This window comes from Pelophylax lessonae (genome assembly GCF_965119305.1).
Source record: "Pelophylax lessonae genome assembly, chromosome: 5".
NCBI classification, from domain to species: Eukaryota; Metazoa; Chordata; class Amphibia; order Anura; family Ranidae; genus Pelophylax; species Pelophylax lessonae.
In genome coordinates this window covers 185,852,440-185,874,736 of record NC_138772.1, presented here as the reverse complement: position 1 = coordinate 185,874,736, position 22,297 = coordinate 185,852,440, and the positions used below count along the sequence as shown (strand labels likewise).

At 40.6% G+C, this 22,297-nt stretch overlaps 1 protein-coding gene across 1 annotated transcript in view; it reads left to right on the top strand.

Moving 5' to 3' along the window:
* Nucleotides 1–22,297, top strand: part of CNTNAP2 (contactin associated protein 2) — a 2,507,009-nt gene that overhangs the window by 1,224,098 nt on the left and 1,260,614 nt on the right. The gene's annotated exons all lie outside the window — the stretch shown is intronic.

Genomic DNA, 22,297 nt, shown 5'->3' with positions numbered 1-22,297 from the left:
TCTGTCCCCATACACCATCTTAATCTCAGGTGTTCATAATCTACATACAGCAGGCTTTATAAGAATCACATATGGTCAGACATAATACAGCACTTGTGATCCTACCTTCCACAATAGATGCCCACCATGCCCACTCCTTTGCCTGCTGGGTCCCACTTGGCTCCTCCCCCTCCTCTCACATGCCTCCAGTTCAGCAGTGATTTTCTCTATGCTGAACTGGAGGACTGCTTCTGCTATCACCCAGGTAGGAGGGATTTGTTCACTGTGGGGGCTGGAGGCAGAAAAGCAGGTGTGTTCTATGTTGTCCTTCATCTAGGAGAGAGGAGATGAAGTAGGAGCGGGAGAGCAAGTGGCTGCTAATGGGAACGGCACTCCTGCTATGAAAAAAGTACAGGTACGCCGTTCCCATGCTTTCCTGCAGGACTCGAGCCCTGGGCTAAAGAAGCTGTGGCCATACTTTTCTTTTTAACAACATATACCCAGTTCCATATTTACACCACAATTGTACCCTTTTCTTTAAATGTTTCCATGTTTTCTGATTTATTTACCATGTAGATAAATGTAGTAGGTGTTTGGCTATCCATCCCCATTTTTTACACTCTTTGGTTCCCTCTAGGAAAATATCAGTTGAAGGTTCCCGTAAATCAATTTAAGTAAGACCAACTTGATGTTTATTTAATTTTAAGAGAGATAAAAAGGAAAAAGATAACTCATTAGATAAACAAGCAAGAAAAAAATGCCTTTAAAATTCCATCTCAGTCTTTTGCTGAGAATAAAGAGGGCAAGAGTTTAATCTTGACTACCTCAATGACTACAAGAGTTACATAGCAAAACCATCAACTATGATACTTGCCTTTGTCAGATGTTTTTCTTCAACATTAATAACTATTGTAATTGTTTTTGCTGGAAATTTGGCAGATGATGAATTGCTTTTTCAGACCTGTTTGTTACATCATAAAAGACACAAATTCAGTTAGTTCAACCATTTGAAAAAAATAAGCAAATAGAAAACCCTCAAATACACAATCCTTTACCTACAACGGAGCCAGAGGAAAGTAAAAAGATAAAGAATGATCCAATTTGCTCCAGTTGGTAAAAGAATCCTTCTTGATCCCCCAGGAGACAATTGGATATTCCCTGGATTAACAAGCTTTTATCCCATTACCTATAAATTCTAATTTCCAGTTAGATTTTGTGCTTTTTGGATGTATCCAGCTGTTTTGTGTTGTATTATAATAACTGATCCTGAAAAGGACTTCATAAAAAAATAAAATAATAAAGAATGGATGCTTACAAAAAAATTGAAGTACGGTAATTATAAAATGTTACAGTAAACACAATTAGAATGATACTATCCTAAGATCCACTGCTGTTAAAATAGGATATTTGGCCAATCATTCCCAGGGCTGCAAGTAGCTACTGAACTGTTGCAGCTAATAAATGACTATGCTCAAAAAACATCATGCTAACATAGATGGTTAAATTAATGGGGGGAGGGGGTTACCATTAGGTACAGTGGTCCTGTGCCTATAAATAGCAGAGGCACAGAGGATGCTATTCCTTGTATAGTCACTGGTTATATATACAGTGTACACTGTATACAGTATATATATTTATGTATTTATTTATTTATCCCAGCAAATTGTATGCACGCAGCCAGGTCAGCATCAGTAAAAAAAGAAAATGTTTATTTGTAACAGCTGTGATCCTAACACAGGGATCTTACTTTGCGCGCCAAGCGTTGAGTGCCTCTAGGCTATATGATAGAAGTTTGACCTTGAATGAAATAAGCCAATTATTTACTCCACAGCATCCATTGTCTTTGTATCTGTAAATGTTGGGCGTTGTGGAATGTATGACAATTAGTGTACCTGAAAATCCTGATTACCTGTTTAGGATGAATTCTAAACGTTGTGAATCTAGATAGCTCAATGAGGAGTCTTAGACTGTAGCTTCCAATTTATGGACACCCCTCCTTCACCTACATTTCTTTTTGGAAGATTTGAAGTACCTCTTCAGTTTTACAAAGGTGACTTTGAAAGTACCTGGTTAACTTTGTTCAACTGCCCCATAACTAATATGCATGCTATTACTGACTGCAATTACTCTTCCATATGCTTAAGTGTGCCAATTTAGTGTATAAAAGTTTCACAAAATCCCCATAGTTTGTCAGATCATGGGAATGGTATGCAAATGGTTTCTACACCTATATATAGGTGGGAGTTGCTTCCAAAAACCATAACTAGAACAAAACACCACAAAGGATTTAGCGTATACTAAGGTTACCAAAAGCATATATAATTTATTGGACATGTATAGTAGGAAAAAAGCACAGTACAGAGGCCAAACTCCCCATAGTAACACTCTCCCCCCATCCCCCATCAAAACCCCCCATCTTCATTTCCTGGCTCCCAGCCAACTCCCTATTACCTAAAACCCTCCTCTCTCAATTCTCTAAAAAAAAAACCTGCTCCGCCTCAGATCTATATAGTTAGGTCCCGTAGGGACCCTTCTGGATTTGGCTCAACAGCCCCAAGCATAGCCAAGAATAAATACTATCAAACCCATACATGGCTCTGAGCTGTGGCCAATTACAGCATCTTGCCACATACACCTGATCTAACTACAGACTGTCACCTTGCGTGGCTGGACTAGGGTTGCACACAACAATTATATGCTGCTAGCTATAGTTGCCATTGTACCTAGAGGACTGAGCTATGACACTAACGAATGATTGCTGTGCAGATCATTAAGGCCGATATCTATTGAGGCATATATGTGAGGCTGCTACACACAGCTCAGAAAAGGGGCCAATTACAGTATCTTGCCACATACACCTGGTGTAAATACAGACTGTCACATTGTGTGGCTGGACTTGGTTTGCACACAAAAATGATATATTGCTAATGACTCTTGGTGCAGGGTACATAGATAATATGCTAGGTCATTACCCCTGGGCCGAAATCCCTATACACTGCGCTTGCTATTCCATGCGTCCTATGAGCACCACAGCCTGGCTGAAGGTTTTATTATCTGCTAGATACTTTGATGGTATAAGCAAAATTGCAAGGCAAGCTGGACCCGGCAGACTTGTTAGGAGCTGTTAAGTGAGTACAGGCCTCTGTACTGTGCTTATTTCTTACTATATATGTCCAATTAATTGTACTGTATATGTATTTGGTAACCTTAGTAGGTGCTATATCCTTTGTAGTGTTTTGTTTTAGTTATTGTATAACAATACCTATATATTAATTATTAAATACTAAGTAGGCATTTATCATGGAGAGTCAATACTGCTTTCCACTTTCCAATGGATTTAGGATTTACTCAAAACTGCACTCTGCATTTTACATGCCCACGCTCAACATTTTTGCCACCATGTGCAGCGTGCCAAGTTCATTGAATAGGAGGAGAGGGTGGTCACATGACTTCAACCGATCACGTGACATGGCTCGCCTTTTGTTACTTTTTTTCCATTGACTAAAATTAATGGAATGTCACTTGTTTTGGAGTTCCTAAGCAGGGGAAAAGTAATGCACATTAATAATGCACACTTCTGTAATATGACCAAACTAGTGCTTTATAATGGGACCACAGAGTAATGTTTGCAGGTGTACAGTGGATTTTTGGTGAAAGAGTGGCATCCATTCTTTGAACCTGAAAAATACAGGTTGGTATTAGAGCAGGGAAGGAGACAATAAGAGACATGCAAAAATCCGGAATATTGCTGCACTCCTTGGTATCTTTATTGAAGTATTAATATCACATCACAGGTATGACAGGAACATAAAAGGTAACATGTTTCGTGCTAAAGTCAGCGCTTACTCAAACCTCATATACACATGCATTGCATTAAATATATTGTGGGAGATTAGCTCGGTGGTGGGTATGGATGACCCCTTGGGGGGGGGGGGGTGCGTTTACACAGGGAGATAGCCGAGAAGTGGTTGCAAACAACAGTTTGGTTTATTCTTGCAATTTACTTCACACAAGTGCAAGCCTCAAAAACATCAAAATAAAAATAAAACCCAAAATAAATCCTTGCCACTGTGGGTGGCTACCTTCTCACATACAGGAATCTACCTACGGAGTCTGTCTCCAACCTACTGTGGGGCAAACTTTGCTGATCCTACAGCAGACACTCAATAGTCCATGTTTTTTCTTCACACAACAAATGTCCATTGAACATGTCCCTTTTCCTCTTCACATTGAACATGTCCCTTTGCTTTTCTCTTCACATAGAACACATTCCTTTGTTTGTCTCTTCACATAGCAACCATTCCTTTGCTTGTCTCTTCACATAGCAAACAGTTCATTTATTTCTTCCACATAGAAACAATCCCAGACCTCGCCTTGAGTAGTCTTCACACTTTTTACCCTCCTCAGCGCTCATCACTTCAGGAGGTCTTCTCCCATGCTCACACAGTGTCGGGAGGCACACATCTGACTGTCCTCCTCTACCCACACGGCGTCAGGAGGCAGCAATCCTTCTCCCAGGCTCACACAGCGTCGGGAGGCACACATCTGACTGTCCTCCTCTCCCCAGCTCACACAGCGTCAGGAGGCAGCAATCAATAGACTTCCTTTGGACAAATTATAGAGGCCTTAACTTCCTCATTCCGAACAGCTGAAGGCCTTTCAACTTCCTTAAGCCGTCCTGGCTACCTTTTCAGCCGACACCCTATAGTAATTGGTGAATTTTCTAAACCAGGTGGAAATGTATCTCCTGTTTGTGACTACATCCACAGATTTACCTGACTTCCTGTCACAATATATATATATATATATATATATATATATATATATATATATGCATGATACAAGTAAGCATGGTATGGCAATTAAGCAATTGAACAATTAACCAATAAATCAATTAAAGATACACTCCCACTACTCTACTGAGAGTCTTTGCTCCTTGCCTTCCCATACAAACATATCATATAACACATAAATAAAAAAAATCACAAACAAAAGAAGCCACAGAAATCTCCCCCAACCCACCGCCCACCAACACAGATCAGGAGACAATAAGACATGATCACGAGTCAGGATAACTTGGTGTAAGAAATATCAGAGGATTTCAGGCAAGTAGCCATGATTTCTTAGGCTGCAACTGCCCTTCAGTCCGGGGGGGGGGATGTGGGGGGGGGTAGATTGTCTGTCTGTTGAAGAGCAAGCTGAAAGAGTCAGTGAAGCAGAGAAGTGTGAGATGGGGTCCCCTTTCTGGCAGAGTTTGCTTAGGTGGAAATTTATTTAAGTAGCGTAAGTAGTTATCCCATTTTTCAAAATAATGTGTGCTTATATAAATAGACATGTATTATTATCATAGTTATTTTTTTATAATTAGAAGTGATTCATTTTTCCACTATCTCATACATGTATGTTGCATCATTATACGTAACCCACGCATGCATCTTTTTTATCTTCAGAGCCTCATACATAATACCACTGGTTATAATGAAGACTTTTAGGGACTTATTTTTTGATATGTAATTTGTTATCATTTGTAATAAAGAAAAATGTGTCTTGAATCCAATATTCTCATTATTTGAGGTTGATAAGAATTGTTATAGGTTGTAACTTTTATTTAACAAGTTGTAACTTTGAAGGTAAGAGAGCATTATGGGACAGGTACCTGCACCCTTTGCTTTTTCATTATTATGCTGTGCATGTGTCATTATTTAGTATGCAGCCTTTGTCTGCACAGTTAAAATGCTGTGGATGCTCTGCTGTATTTCGAAGTAGACAGCTATATTTCTTTCTTGCTTCTGAAGATTTTTACAGAAGGTTGTTAGTGCGGTAGAGGATTTAATACAGGATTTTGTAGCCTAATACACAATGATATAATGTTATATATTACACGTCATATCTGTGATATATTGATGTGATGTCCTGATATGTTGTTACAAATGGTTAGGCTTACATCTGTATTCTGAATTGTTTTGATTTGTATTTTTTTTCTCCTTCTGGGGATTAATATTCTTGAAGAAGAAAGACCAGAGACAAAAAAAGGGCACAGTAGATTATTTTTAATGGAAAAAGCTGAAGCCAAAGGAAGAAACATTTAATCTTGTCCACATCAGCAATCATTAAAGTGTACATGCAACAATTCACTCACTGCTACCTGAAAGTGAATTGCTTAGAATCTAGCTTGCTCTGTTCTCTTACCATATATTTCTACATTTTATGGGTAACAGGGTAACTTTTAATTGCAACATAAGCTATATTTTACCATTTTACCATTTTGAAATGTGACCTTTACAAATGTAGTCTTTAAAAATGCATCATAAAAGCACAGGTTCTGACATGTGTAATTGCAGTCCTCTCCATGCCAACTTGAAGATTCTCATAAAACCCAAGTTTTTCTTTTATTGTAATGGAAAAAGCTAAACAACTGAACTAAATTATAACATAGTGCACTAAACAAAGCCTTGCAGTTCCATTTCAGTTTACAATATGTTTTGTATCATGCAGAGATTTATAATGCAAAATCAGAACAGAATGAATATTATGCAAAAGTAGAAAATGTAAAGGAAAGCAAAATTCTGATAGTAGCTCTGCCAGCTCGACTTAAACCAGACTATTGTTCCACCTTTTTATTTACTTATGTTAAAATGATATTGGATACAAAAAAGGGTCATTTGGTTGCTTTGCTGTCTTACGTTTTTAACATAAAAACATAATAGATGTGTGCATGTTTTAAAGTGATTGCACAGGTTCATTTAAAAAAAAAAAAAAAAAAAAAAAAAAAAAACATGTTATACTTACCTGCTCTCTGCAATGGTTTTGCACAGAGCAGCCGTGATCTTCTTCTTGGATCTCCCTTCAGGGCTCCTGGCTCCTCCCCCAAGCCCAGTGCCCCCATAGAAAGCTGTTTGCTCTGGGGACACTCATGCATGCTCACTCCCGAGCCGACACACAGAGCAGGGCACACCCCCAGTGAGAGCCAATGTCTCTTGTTGCTGCATCTGAGCCAATGAGGTGGGAGAGAGTCGAGAGAATCAATAGAGCCTCTGTTCTTGTGCACATTGATAGATCAAGATCAGGCTCATGTAAATATAAGGGTGGTCTGCTGGGGGAGCTGCTTGCAGAAGGAACTGCATAGAATGCATATTCATCAAAACATATGCATGACACATTCTGTAGACACAACAGGAAGTGAGAGGTAAACTCTCCAAAGTGAGGGAAATGCCTCACTTTAACGAGGACTTCCCTTCTATAATGAATGCTTGTTCTGGTGACAACCTATACTTTTGGATTTCTCCTCAATTTCAGTCCTAGTGAAAGTAGTCTTCAGGACAAATCGAGGAAATGCTCCTCGCAAGTAGAGACACAGATATCAATAAAAACCCGACCACACTATCCAAAACTAAGAATAAAGTTTGGTCTTTACTTTTGCTAGGTGGGTAATTTTTTCTTCTTAAAGTGGTACAAAAGTCTAAATGTTTTTTGCCTAATGCATTTTCCGTATTACAGTAAACATTGCCTCACCGCCTGTCTTACCCCCTCTGCCCCTAAACACATACTAGGCTACACGTCACAACTCCAACACTGTCAAAAGTTACAGCATTGCTTCATTCACTTCCTACATTCACAGGTGAAGAATAGGCTTCTGCTGCCATCAATCAAACTCCAGTGAGGAGGGAGGGGAGTGGCTTACCGGCAATGTGTGTGTACAGACACGCGGCCTGGCTTAGGACCCTATGTGATTGAACATGCACAGGTGCCCTGTTAGCACCTGGCATTCTACAGGAGGCACCCAAAGGAGGGAGAAACAGACAGTGCTGGGAGGGACTGCCAGAAGAGGAGGAAAGCAGTCTTTCTGTGCAATATTATTGCATAGAGCAGGTAAGTATACCCTCTTTTTCTATTAAAAAAAAGCCTTTAATATCACTTTAAACAAATCAACTTTATTGTATCACAAACAGATTTGTTTTGGTGTTGGTAGTAAAATGTTGTAGGAGCATCAAGATAATTTCCTCTTTTTGTGGAAGCCAATACTGTTTCGCTTTTATTCATCAGCCATATATGGATAAAGGAAACGATTGAATGATAAAATTGAATGATAAAATCAAATAAAATAAAGAAACTTCACGGCCTAATAGTAGTTCCAAGCTAAGCCTAAGTTGGGTGTAATTGTTTATGACCACCCTAAAGCCCAGTACACACTGACTGAATGTCTGGCAATATCAGCCGGTTCAATGAAAACTGTTTGACACTCGGCTTGTGTGTATGGCAGCCAGTCTGACAGAATCCGGCTGTTCAGTCTGCTTCTATCGGACGTGCATGTTGGAAAGCCAGCAGCCGATCAACTCCTGATCAGCTATCTTAGTGTTCTGGCGGGAGAGGTGGGGTCATCCCTTATCAGAACACAATAGAACAGCAGGGAAGATCACTGTACTAACATTGGATTGTTAGTACAACAGCTCCAACCGTAGCTGTCAGTTTTTTTTTCGTTCAACTTTCTGGGTATGGACTAAAACAGAACTCAAACACCCTTCCCAGCACAATCGTACACTATACAAGGGATCCTTAAGTCCAATATGAAAAAAAAGAATGTTAACAGATGCATTACAAACATGCTTAGGTTAAAAAAAAAAAAAAGTTTCAAAGCCTGAACAAAGACACATGCCAAAATCTAGGTATGGATGGATGGAGGCATTTGGGCACTGCTTACTGTTTTTATCCTTCAAGCACAATTAATTTAAATGTTAAAATTGATCAAATTGTTTTACATGAGTGATCTTTGAAATCTTTCCTACTGCTAGTTTATACAGTAGCTTGCTTTTTATTACATTATTAGGAATGAACAAATCTGTTTGGGTTTGGTTCATAAACAGAATTGTGTATTTTGCTTGAAGTTTGCAAAACTTGATGCAAACTGTGGTCAACATTATTGAAGTCTGAGGGTTAAATCTTGTAATTTATTTCAGTCCATTTGTAGGGATAATAAGTACCAAAACTTAAAAAAAAAAAAATAAATAATATATATATATATATATATATATATATATATATATATATATATATATATATATATATACTATTTCTCCCTACACAGAATTGTTAGGTCTCCAAAACACACTGACTGACAGTATGGCTGCAGTGAACCCTCCCTTTTATAGAAAGGGGCTGGATATTTTAGAATTTTAGATACCTGTTTTCACTCATTTGGGGTTACAGAAATCCAGAGAGCTATTTGAAGTTGTTTCTAGTAAAGGTCATGGCAAAACAGGGTGCAATTCGTGAATGACACAGGGAAATACTGTAGTATGCAACATTCCTGTAACAGTAGAATGGGAGTTTTTGGTAAACCTAGCTTTTAAATGTTTTAGGTAATACATTTGTTATTTTATAATCATCATAATCCTATTAGTTAGAACACTACTGTCAGAAGTCTGTGGTAGTGAGCCCTTGTAGATTGCCAGCTCAGGATTCCCCAGGGTGCGGAGTCTAAGCCGCAGCCTGCTTCTTCACCAGAGCCCCTGATGGTGGGGATGGGCTTGCAGCAAGCTGGAACCAGGTTACGGTCCCCAGGTAGGCCCAACTGAGGATTCAGAGACCACTGACATGTGCAGAGTGCAAGCAGCAAGTGAAAGGATATCCAGGAGACAAGCCAAAGTCTGAGCAGGTAGCAAACAAACACAGACGATAAATGAAGCCGGGTCGGTACACGGTTAATCAGACACAGTAGCCAAGGGGTATGCAAATGGAAGCTCAGAGAACTGTGAAGTTGCTCAGGCAATGAGGGTTACACTGAGCATGTCTTATATAGACAAGCCAACTAGGAGGCAGGCCAGGAAGTAATTGAAGGGACAGGAAATAAAAGCCAACAGAATAGCAGACGACGCCCATAGGTGAGCACAGCCAAACCACACATGTGAAAGGAAGCAGGGTTGAAACTGCAGCAAGGAGGTAAGTGTATACAAGCAAAAACTGCTGGCTAACTTGTGACAACTACCAACTAATCAACACAGGGAAATTAAAGACAGTTTTAAGTGATCCTTAAAAATGATTTCTTTGTACAATCAATCAATCAATCAAGAATAAAAAAAATCAGCTGATTTAAGCAACCTTCCACTCCAATATGATTGTACTATTCATGAAGCACATAAAATACAATCTTTTGTTGGCAAGCTTAGTCTGGCATAGGAAATGCAATTTTAAACCTGGCTTTTAATGCCCTGTAGTCAAACAGAGCAGCATCTCTTTTCAATTTATGTAACACAGGTAACTTACCACTGATTGGGGCCTTTAGAACAAGCCATATCCTTTGTAATAAATGGTTCCTAATAAATTGGAAAGCTTTGTGCTGTGCTGTGGTTTTATCAGAAAAGGACAGTGTAATAAGAGAGATTTAAAAACCTAATCCATTAGAACAGCAGAAAGGGGCAATACTCGCTAGTTTCTAGAGAAAACCAGGAATTCTTCACATAACTAATCATTGCTTGTTTTTCCCTTATTAAAACATTTGTCTCATGTCAGAGCCAAGTTAGAACCAAGCAGATTTAAATTGCCTGCTTTTTCTCTGCAGGGTGGCAAGATGCTTTGTAATAAAAATAGCATTGTTTTTGATTAACTTAAAGTGGACCTAAAAGTAACTTTACAAGTCCACATAAATACATTTCTGACATGTCCAAGCAGACAACAACAGCATTATTTTTTTTTTCTTTTAAAGTTACCTTTTACCATTTAAAGCAGAACTAAACTCTCCTATCCTTTACATCAAAGGAGGCTGCCATCCTGGTCTTTGTTAGATCTGCATTACCATGGTCCTGTTCTGTCTCGTCCCACTCTTCACAGCCTCATTGTTCTCTGTTCTTGGCACTGTGCCAAAAATCAGAACAGTTGACAGTATAAAAAATACAGTACATTATATTAAGTCTCTCAAGATCTGCCTAAGAGAAGCCTGCTGAAAGACTGATTAAATGTAAAGCTACTGCAGATCAGGAGGAAGCATTGCAAAATTTTCCATGACCCTTTTTTTGACTGCACCTTGTCACTTTCTGGCAAGTAACAGACTGAGAGGCAGCAGATAACAACAAAGCCTCCAACCAGTGGCGGCTGGTGCTCCAAATTTTGGGGGGGGGGGGGGGCGCAAAAAGAAAAATGTAATAGGTATTGCTTCGCGCCAAAAAACGCAGTAAAAAAATTGCGTGACTTTGAAGCTGTGCCCCCTTCAATGCAATGAACACTGTGCTGTGCCCCCTTCAATGCAATGAACACTGTGCTGTGCCCCCTTCAATGCAATGAACACTGTGCTGTGCCCCCTTCAATGCAATAAACACTGTGCTGTGCCCCCTTCAATGCAATAAACACTGTGCTGTGCCCCCACAATGCAGAGTTCAGCGTGCATGCCCCTTTCAATTCAGAGCGCCACAGCATTGTCCCCAATCACTGCAGAGCGCCACAGCATTGTCCCCAATGATTGCAGAGTGCCCACAGCATTGTACCCCAATGATTGCAGAGTGCCACAGCATTGTACCCCAATGATTGCAGAGTGCCACAGAATTGTACCCCAATAAATGCAGAGTGCCCACAGCATTGTACCCCAATGATTGCAGAGTGCCCTCAGCATTGTACCCCAATGATTGCAGAGTGCCACAGCATTGTACCCCAATGATTGCAGAGTGCCACAGCATTGTACCCCAATGATTGCAGAGTGCCACAGCATTGTACCCCAATGATTGCAGAGTGCCACAGCATTGTACCCCAATGATTGCAGAGTGCCACAGAATTGTACCCCAATGATTGCAGAGTGCCACAGCATTGTAACCCAATGATTGCAGAGTGCCACAGCATTGTACCCCAATGATTGCAGAGTGCCACAGCATTGTACCCCAATGATTGCAGAGTGCCACAGCATTGTACCCCAATGATTGCAGAGTGCCACAGCATTGTACCCCAATAAATGCAGAGTGCCCACAGCATTGTACCCCAATGATTGCAGAGTGCCACAGCATTGTCCCCCAATTATTGCAGAGCGCCACAGCATTGTACCCCAATAAATGCAGAGTGCCCACAGCATTGTACCCCAATAAATGCAGAGTGCCCACAGCATTGTACCCCAATGATTGCAGAGTGCCCACAGCATTGTCCCCCAATAAATGCAGAGTGCCCACAGCATTGTCCCCCAATAAATGCAGAGTGCCCACAGCATTGTCCCCCAATCAATGCAGAGTGCCCACAGCATTGTCCCCCAATAAATGCAGAGTGCCACAGCAATGTACCCCTATAAATGCAGAGTGCCACAGCAAAGTACCCCAATAAATGCAGAGTGCCCACAGCATTGTCCCCCAATCAATGCAGAGTGCAGCGTGCGCGCTCCCTTCAATATAATGCACTTACCTGGCGGCGGCGGCGGCGGGTTCTTCCCTCCTCGATCCAGTCCATCCTCTCTGCGGCGGTGGGAAGGAGAGCGGCTTCTCCCTCGTCCTCCGAGCGGCGGTGACGGTGAGTGACTGACTCACGCACCAGCACCGCCCCCATTGTGACGTCAGGGATCGGATGTCCTGGATGATGATTGGTCCAGGCTGGAGACTGGACCAATCACAGCCAGGATATCCGAAAGTGGGGGTGTCCAATCGCAAGGACTTGCGATCGGGTTACGCCCCCAGAAGGCTGCCGATCGGCGCCTCTTCTGGGACGTAACCCCACCCCCCCTAGCCACCACTTCCCTTACAAAGGCCGGCGAACCCAATTTATTTTTTTTTTTAAACTTTATTTGTTCACTGTCATTTTTTTTTTTTCTTTTTTTTAGGGGTAGGGGGGCGGCGCCCTGGCGCCCGCTATGCACGGGCCGCCACTGCCTCCAACCCTTAAAATTTTGGGGGTGGTATTGGGTTTTCTGCTAATATCCTGAATTCCTGTATCCCCTTGTCTTATAAAGCATCAGAATCTGTAGCCTCTACACTGAAATTGTCTATCCAGCATAAATTGGTAGAGGTGGCCTTCGCCCGGCGGTCGGTTCGCGGTGAACTTTGCAAGTTTGCGATTCGCCAAACATGCGAACATATGGCGATGTTCGTGACCGCCATATTAGTTTACATTGTGAAGAACTTTGACCCATGACACATCCATCAGGTGGTACAGGAAAGCCAATTGAGACATTTCAGCACATGGACATACCCCCTACCTTATAAATAGACCTGATCTGGCTCACATTTTACATTCTGCCATTTGTCAGTGTAGGGAGAGGTTTGCTGTGTGGAGCAGGGACAGACTGTTAGTGACACAAATCGCTAGCAAATAGGTCCACAAAGTCCTTTTAAGGACTGGTATAGGTGCTTTTGTCAGTGTAGGGAGAGGTTGCTGTGTGGAGCAGGAACAGACTGATAGTGACACAAATCGCTAGGTAATAGGTCCACAAAAGTCCTTTTAAGGACTGGTATAGATGTACTATTGTTTCGCCTATATTCTGTCTTTTGTCAGTATAGGTAGAGGTTGCTGTGTGGATCAGGGACAGACTGTTAGTGACACAAATCGCTAGGTGATAGGTCCACAAAAGTCCTTTTAAGGACTGGTATAGGTGTACTATTGTTTGGTGTGCAGTATATAGGGGTGTAATACACTTATAATATACTTTCTAATATAGAAAGCATATTATAGTGGATTTGTATTGTGCAGCATTGTGACTGGTGAGAGGTTGCTGCGTGGAGCAGGGACAGACTGTTAGTGACAAAAATGGCTAGCTAATAGGTCCACAAAAGTCCTTTTAAGGACTGGTATAGGTGTACTATTGTTTGGTGTGCAGTATATAGGGGTGTAATACACTTATAATATACGTTCTAATATAGAAAGCATATTATAGTGGATTTGAAGCGGGGTGTTATATAACAATATGCTTTCATAATGGTGTATTTGGGTACTGCAGAAATGTTGCAACTTTCGCTGCGTTACCTCTGCTACACACAGTGACAAACGTTACTGGGAAAAAAGTATTATAACTGGTGTGATATACCAGTGGCCCCCCAAAATGACAGATTGAAGCGGGGTGTTATATAACAATATACTTTCATAATAGTGTCATTGGGTACTGCAGAAAATTTGCCTCTTTCGCTGCGTTAACTCTGCTACACACAGTGACAAAAGTTACTGGGAATTTTTTTTTATAAATGGTGTGATAGACCAGTGGCCCCCAAAATGACAGATTGAAGCAGGGTGTTATATATCTTCTTCCACATATACTGCGCTTCTCTAGAGACTTTTGTCACAGGGTCATTTAAAAAATGACAGGCATCGGAGGAGGCAGGCCCTTCAGCAGGGGTGGTAGGGGTAGGGCAGGAGCACCAGGCTGGAGCCAAAGTGGGAAGTTGCAGAAGGTGCATTCGATTACGTCAAAGGACGCACCAGACTTGGTTGAGTGGCTCACTCAGCCTTCCTCTAATGGAACCCTCCTCATCCTCTCTATCTGCACCCTCTTCACTCTCTTCTGTGTGCACCCCCAAAGACACCACCATCAACACCACCACCATATACCCTCCACTTGAGTCACATTAATTATTTTCCGATCCAACACAAGACATTTACGATGCGCAGCTATTCTTGGCATCAGATCAGGAAGAGGAGGTAGCAACAGCTGCCACTCAGCAGTCTGACGACAGTACCAAGATCAGCCCAAGGAGGTTGGTCCCTGCTGTTGCTGCCTACTCTGAGATCTCTAATGTTAGTGGTGGGGAAGGTGACATCGATGATGCAGAGGCAAAATTTCTGCAGTGCCCAAATACACTATTATGAAAGTATAATGTTATATAACACCTCACTTCAATCTGTCGTTTTAGGGGGCCACTGGTCTATCACACCAGTTATAATACTTTTTTCTATTTGTGTTTGTCACTCTTTGTAGTTGTAGTATCGCTGCAGAACTGCTCCCCAGTCACAATGCTGCACAATACAAATCCACTATAATATGCTTTCTATATTCATCCAGCATTGCGACTTCCTCATCTTCCTGCTCCTGCTCCTCGACGGCTTGATCAATGACACGACGCAATGCACGCTCCAGAAAGAAGGCGTAAGGTATAATGTCACTGGTGGCGCCCTGGCTGCGACTGACCAGTTTGGTGATCTCCTCAGAAGAATGTCCGCAGAATTCTGCATGCGTCACGCATGAGCAAAAAAAACCCAAGCTCCCCAGAACCTGTCCTGTCACAGAGTTCGTACAGGTAGTTGTTAACTGCACGTTTCTGCTGGAGCAGCCTATCAAGCATATACAAGGTTGAGTTCCATCGCGTCGGGCAGTCACAAATAAGACGTCTGATGGGCAGGTTCTGTCGCCGCTGAATGTCAGCAAGGCGAGCCATGGCTGTGTAAGATCTTCTGAAATGGGCTGAGATTTTCCTGGCCTGCCGCAAGACGTCCTGGACCGCAGGGTATTTGACAACGAATCGCTGCATGACCAAGTTCAGGAAGTGTGCCATGCATGGCACGTGTGTAATTTTGCCCCGTTTCAGCACACTCAGAAGATTGGCACTGTTGTCGTACACCACTTTACCAACTGTCAAATTGAGCGCTGTTAGCCACTGATATGCTTGTGAACGCAAAGCTGAAAGGAGTGCAGGACCAGTGTGGCTCTTGGCTTCCAGGCACAACAGTCCCTTGCTGATGCTTCTTCCGGAAATTAAGAGCTGTGATTCATTGCTGCAGACTGTATAACAAACAGTCCAAAGAGCAAAGCACTAAGCTCAAAATGAAGTATCCCATACTATCCAAAATCAGGATCCATTTTAATACATCTAGACCTCTATTAAATTTACAAAATTACAAGAAGAGCACACCATATTTCTGCACTACCTTAGGTATCATTTATTTGTAAAAAGATGAAGACATACTCACAGAAGTGCTGCATTTATGAACATAAAACATCACTGAAGCACCAGCCTAGGAACAGCTATGGAAATGGATAACACTTTTCAGCAAGACAAGATCTAAAGAATAGGGTATACCCCTCAAAACATGTAAGCTCTTGTCTTGATGAAAAGTGTCATCTAGATCCTGTTGTCAAATAATGTAGTTCCATAGTCGTTTCCAGGTTGGTATTTCAGTAATGTTATACGATTGTAAATGTCACACTTTTGTGAGTTCATTTTTATCTTTTTACAAATAAATGGTGCCTAAGGTAATACATGAGGCTGGTGCACCCTTCTTGTCTATTTTTTGTTTAGCACTAAGGAGTTCCATTATCTGAGGAGAGCAGAAGGCCTGAAGTTTAATTGGGCAATTAAAGTGTGGAGCAAAAAGTGCTCCTGTTCTATAAATTGTATATGCATGTTCCATTGGTTCACAAAACTTTAGCAATGATGTGGTGTTCATTCACTCTGTTGGTCAGATCTAGACCTGTATATGATGGATTGTGATTGGCCACTCTGTAAATGACACTTTATACTTAGCATGCTGTTCACATGCCCGTTTACATCAGTCTCTCCAAAATAAACAATGGGTGGTCCTATTGGGCCCGCTTGAAAAACGGACAGGCAGACCCAATCCGTCTGCTTGTGTGAAAGGGGCCTAAGGCCTTGTTCACACTGGGCATACACAGCGTACCTTTACAGGGATGCACAGGTGTTCCGTGCATCCCTGTGCAGGCAGCCCCATTGATGTTATTTGGAATGTAGCAACTGCACGAACAGGGCCATCGCTCCCAATTTGACATCCATGTAGGTCCTCATGCACTGCCCTGAGCTCACAATGTCTGCATTCAGGGTCGTGCAACCACACGGATGTCAGATTGGGAACCGCAGCTATGTGTGTGCGGCCGTTGCATACCAGTTGACATAAATGGGACTGCCTGTACAGGGATGCACGGAACACCTGTGCATTCCTGGGTGGGTAAACATGGCCCTCCATGGGCGTACACTTTAGTATGCCACATGTGAGCGATGCTTTAGTAGTAATTTAGCAGGGATTTTGCAAGTTATGTTGTGTTTATGTGCACTAATAATGATTTTAGTATATTTTTAGTGAAAATAACCCAAAAAAAACAAAAAATCAGTAGCACTTTTTTTTATTCTACATGTCATGTGCTTTCAGAAAATGTCTGGTTTGAGGGCCGGTTCACACCACATTGCTGTGCAGATCACATGCAATGTCTGTGCGATGCAAATTCAGCCAAACCAAACTCTTGCAGGACCTTTTTTGGTCTACACCAGAATCGGATTGAATTCAGGTGCGATGCAGGAACCCGCACTGGATTTGCAGGGTTTCCCGCTTTGCATCAGTGTGAACCGTGCCTGAGGGGAATTTTCAAATTCGAAAAGCTGTAAGTGAAAAATGGTAACCTCTGGATTTTTAGAGTAAATTCTTTTTATTTCGTTTTCAAAGGTACAATTTAAAATGTACAAATATTTGTTCAAATATTTGTTATTTATTAACTCAATACAGCTTTAACTTTTATAATAAGTAGGAATTTTGTACATTTTGCCACGTATGAATCCACTATTAATGCTTTTAGTGTATTTTTAGCAAAAATATTGGTTTGCTAAACATTTGCGCAAATATCGTGGTACCTTAAAAATCAGTAGCACCTTTTTATTTTACTGGCCATGTGATTTCAGAAAATATATGGTTTGGAGCATCTTTTATAAACTTTTATTAACTGTAAGTGAAAAAGGCAAACCTCCAGATTTTTAGAGAAATGTTTGCGTACGTAAGATTTTCACCATTTCTCAAAAAGGCGCAATTTAAAATGTACAAATATTTGTTATTTATTAACTCAATACAGATTTAGCTTTTATATTTAGAAGGAACTTAGCAGGGATTCTGTAAAATGTGTAAAATGTGCTGTGTTTTGTATCTGCTAATAATGATTTTAGTGCATTTTTGGCGAAAAACTGTTTTGGCAAACATTTGCGCAAATATTGTGGGGCCCTAAAAATCAGTAGCACCTTCCATTTATTCTACTTTGTTTTCAGAAAATGTATAGTTTGGAGGGGGGGTCTTTTAATAACTCTGAAAGCTGAAAGTGAAAAATGAAAACCTCCAGATTTTTTGAGAAATTTGGTTATTTACAGTTTTGTGTACATTCAGTTTTCACCATTTTACAAAAAAGGAACAATTAAAAATGTACAAATATTTGTTATTTATTAACTCAATACAGGTTAATCTTTTATATTTAGTAGGAATTTAGCAGGAATTTTGTAAAATGTGCTGTTTGTATCTTCTATAAATGATTTAAATGATTTTAGTATATTTTTAGTGAAAATATTGATTTGGTAAACATTTACGCAAATATCGTGGGGCCTTAAAAATCAGTAGCACCTTCCTTTTATTCTACTGATCCTATTCTTTCAGAAAAGAAATCACTCAATAGTCCCAATTTATGGAATTTTTTATATTTGCACTCATTGTATGCCATAGATTTCTCATATTCATAAATCAGGTCTAAATGCCATTTAATTGGGGCGGCCTTGGACGGGAGGAGGAATCTCTGAACTGTACAGGTTATTTGCCGACACAACTGCTAAACCTTCCTATCAGCTGGATTGGGAGACTGACTTGGGGGCACAAGGGTATATATGGTGCACAAGGGTATACTCAACACCACTCTGCTGGAGGCGAACTATAAGGTGCTATCTTGGTGGTACTTGGTGCCAACGAGGCTGGCCAAATTGTTTCCGGGCACCTCCCCCCTGTGTTTCCGACAATGTGGGCAGCACAGGAATATGTACCATGTGTGGTGGAGTTGTCCGAAGGTTCGGCGATATTGGATTCGGGTTATTAACCTGATCCACTCGGCGACGGGCCAGAGGATTGATAGAGACGCTAAGACGGTGTTGTTTTTGGACTTGCAGGTTGAGATTCCCAAAAATACCCATTCCCTGATATTTTTCATTCTCCTGGCAGCAAAAATTACTGTAGCGCGTGCTAGGAAAATGCCTGCATTGAATATATTGCATGTAAAAACTAAAATGTCGTTGGTTATGCTTAACGAGAAGTTGGCCAGTATTCGTTTGGATAGACAGCGTAGATTTGACCGTGTGTGGAGCCCCTGGATAGAGTATTTGCAGGCCCAGTAGTTGCGACTGGTGGCTTGGGGCCTGGCGCGGGGGGACATGTGCCTGTTTTCCTTTGTCTTCCATTTACTTTTTTCTTGGTCTCCTTGCCTTTTCGCATACTACCCCCTTTCTTTTTTCTATATTTTCTATAATTTCTGCTTTATGTTTTACTATTGTAATGTGTTGTTTAAAATCAATAAAAAAACTATTGAATATTAAATGCCATTTAATGTCTGCCACATTTTTTACTATGTTGGTTTTCAATTACCTAGCTAGGATTAGCTTAGCTGCAAACAAAAACGGGTAACACTATCTGCTGAAAGTTTGTTGAGAATTTCTCCAAGCCCAAACCTAAAATGACCAAATCCAGTGAGGCTTTCATTAAAACTCCAGTTACTACTGAAAGTAGTTGAAATACTCCATTCCAATATCAGGCCCATATCAACTGGATAAGGGTCTCCACATCTCCACAGTCTCTCTACCATAAATTATTTCTTTGAGAAGAAAACTTAGCTATTGCATATGGAGTTACATAACACTTTAGGTGGAGTTTTGGAGTTTTTCCCAACAATTTATGCATTTCTTTTTTTTTTTTATACATGTACATGCTTTACTGGTGACAAGCATGAAATCTGGTTACGTCAGAATACCCTATGTGCATGGTTGTTCACTGACTTTGAAATTACGAAAGTTATTGGTTTATCTTGACAGCCTTAGAACTAGTGATTTCAGGACAAGTCAATAATGGCAGCCCCCTTACTTACTCAGCACAGGTTTTATTTTTTTGACAGCAGCAGTCAAAGACATTTTCTTTGGAATAAATCAAATCTATTTCTGGTCACCAGTCCCTTTGTTACATATGGCCCAGAGTTGTCACAGTTGGAAAACTGCATGCCTTTGCTCCTTCAGTAATAATTTTACACAGACAGGCAATTATATTATACCTAGGGCAAATTATTTCTGCTTATTTGAAGTCTCTAGAAGCAACCCAGCAGTGTGCATGCTGGACCTCTGCAGTGGGACTGCTGCTTCCACATAGACCACAGTTGTCCTTCTCTGCAGCATGCTGACAGGTTACAGTCACCTTTAGATACACTGGTAAATACACTGTAAAACATTTTGATTTGATGCTTCTGGAAAGTATTTTACTGACTTAAACTTTATTTTTTTTACAAAAATGCATATACTGTACAGTATAAATGTCTAAATGTGTATGTACCGAAACCAGCGTAAAAATGTATAAGTCGATTTGTTTTCCGTCCAGCATCCCACTCTGTGACAATAATAAATTTGAAGATGGCTATAAAACATGTATTGCTCTGTGTGCTAAAATCTTAAAGTGATTTGTGACACGGTCAGCACCTGGAGGGCACTTGGCAGTAAATCTCAACCAAGTACTGAAGGTTAAACAGCCAATGAGTCAAATGATTGTACATCTATTCAATGTGTTAATAGAAATTAGGACAAACCTTGGACCAAATGAATCATCATGGTATATCCTATGACAAAGGTGGCAGACAGATGTTCTAGTGTGAATTAATATTTTAATGAGTAGTTTCATAGTGACCCCCAGTTTACATCCATTTTGCTGAGGTCAGGAAGGTCCGTCTGCCAGTAAATGACATTGTCAGTTGAGTACTCTAAAAAAAGTAAATCATAGCTCCAGAATAAAAAAAAAAATGCACTTTAAAAAGACCAAAACCTAGTATTTTCATTAGAAATGCATTAGACTGGGGTCTCTGCAATGTATAGAACAATAAAAGTGAAAGCATTTAAGTGCACAAAGAAGAATATCAGTTATGCTAAATATCACCAGTAAATATGCATAGTTTATATTCCTTTTTCTGAAAAACAGTTGAAGTACCAACTGCAAAGTATGGGTATAACACCTCACAGCACATTCTTTGATTAAAATATGTTTATAGGGGAAGACTTATGTAAACCTTAACTTCAAAAAATTGGTTTCCAAACAGGTTTTATTTAAAAATACATGGTGATCCTGCTATGAAGGCCCTTGTTCAGGCATCTTCTGGTATAGGGTGACAACTGTCTTCCCATTGTGCACCTCCATTGTCACCCTGTCACAAGCACACATGGTTGGCTACAAACAGCTATGCTGATGCACATTGAATACTGTAGGCATGGTCCACTGTTTAGGAAGTCTGTCCAGAGCACTGGTGCTCAGTTGACCTTGGAGTGAGTGAATTTAAACAGGAATTGGCTGAAAGAGCTGCAGTTCAGCACCACTGACATAAAAGAGTGTAAAAAAAAAAAGTATTTTATAAAAGAAAAGCATGACAGTTATTTATTATGCACAGTGGTTTAGAAAAGTAAAAATCATCAAGTTAGGATTTATATCTATTTAAGGCTGACCTTAAAGCATAACTAAACCCTCCTCTCCTTTACCGCTAGGGAAGCTGCCATTTAAGACATTTTTTGAGCTGCAGTTGTCATGGTGCAGCACATGTGGTCAGTTATGACACCAGCCATTTAAAGGCTTAACAGTTTTATTGAGAGCACAAACAACTGTAATAGTTATTATACGCAGCATGCCTTGAATGCAACTGTTTTGGAAAACCATTAAATACTAAGGTTGGGCAAACGGTTCGACCTGGGCATGAGTTCGGACAAAACATTGGCTGTTCACCCCATTTTGGGGAACATTCAAATTTTCAGGGTGTTCGCCCCACTGAATGACCTGGAATGCACTGCGCACTGCACAGTGCATTTTGTGCCCTGATTGGACAAAGCATTACCCAATCAGGGCACAGTAAAAGCCTGTTATTAAGGAGCGGGGCTGCAAAACCGACCACAGTGTCCTTCACAACCAATGAGTCATTATCTGTCAATGGGCTTCCCTGCTGACAGCTAAATAAAAAAAAAAAAAAAAAAATGCCAGTAAAAAATTTGTTAAAAAAAAAAATATGGCATGGGGTCCCCCCTAAAATTAATACCAAACCCTTATCTGAACATGCATAATGTCAAGAAAGGGGAAGGATGAGCGAACAAACACCCCCCCCCCCCAACCATATTAGGCCACATGCATTTTTTTACATTTTGGCAAAATTAAAAAAAAAAACATTTCTTTAAAATAGATGTCATGTCTAAGTGGAGTGGTAAGTGGGGTCCCCCAAGGCTCAGTCCTGGGACAAATTTTTTTCAATTTATTCATAAATAGCATTGAGGACGGGATCATTAGCTCAATCTCAGTTTTTGCAGATGACACAAAATTAAGCAAGGCAATAACGTTACATCATGATGCAGAAATCTACAGAATGACCTGAACACAATAACAGAGTGGGCAA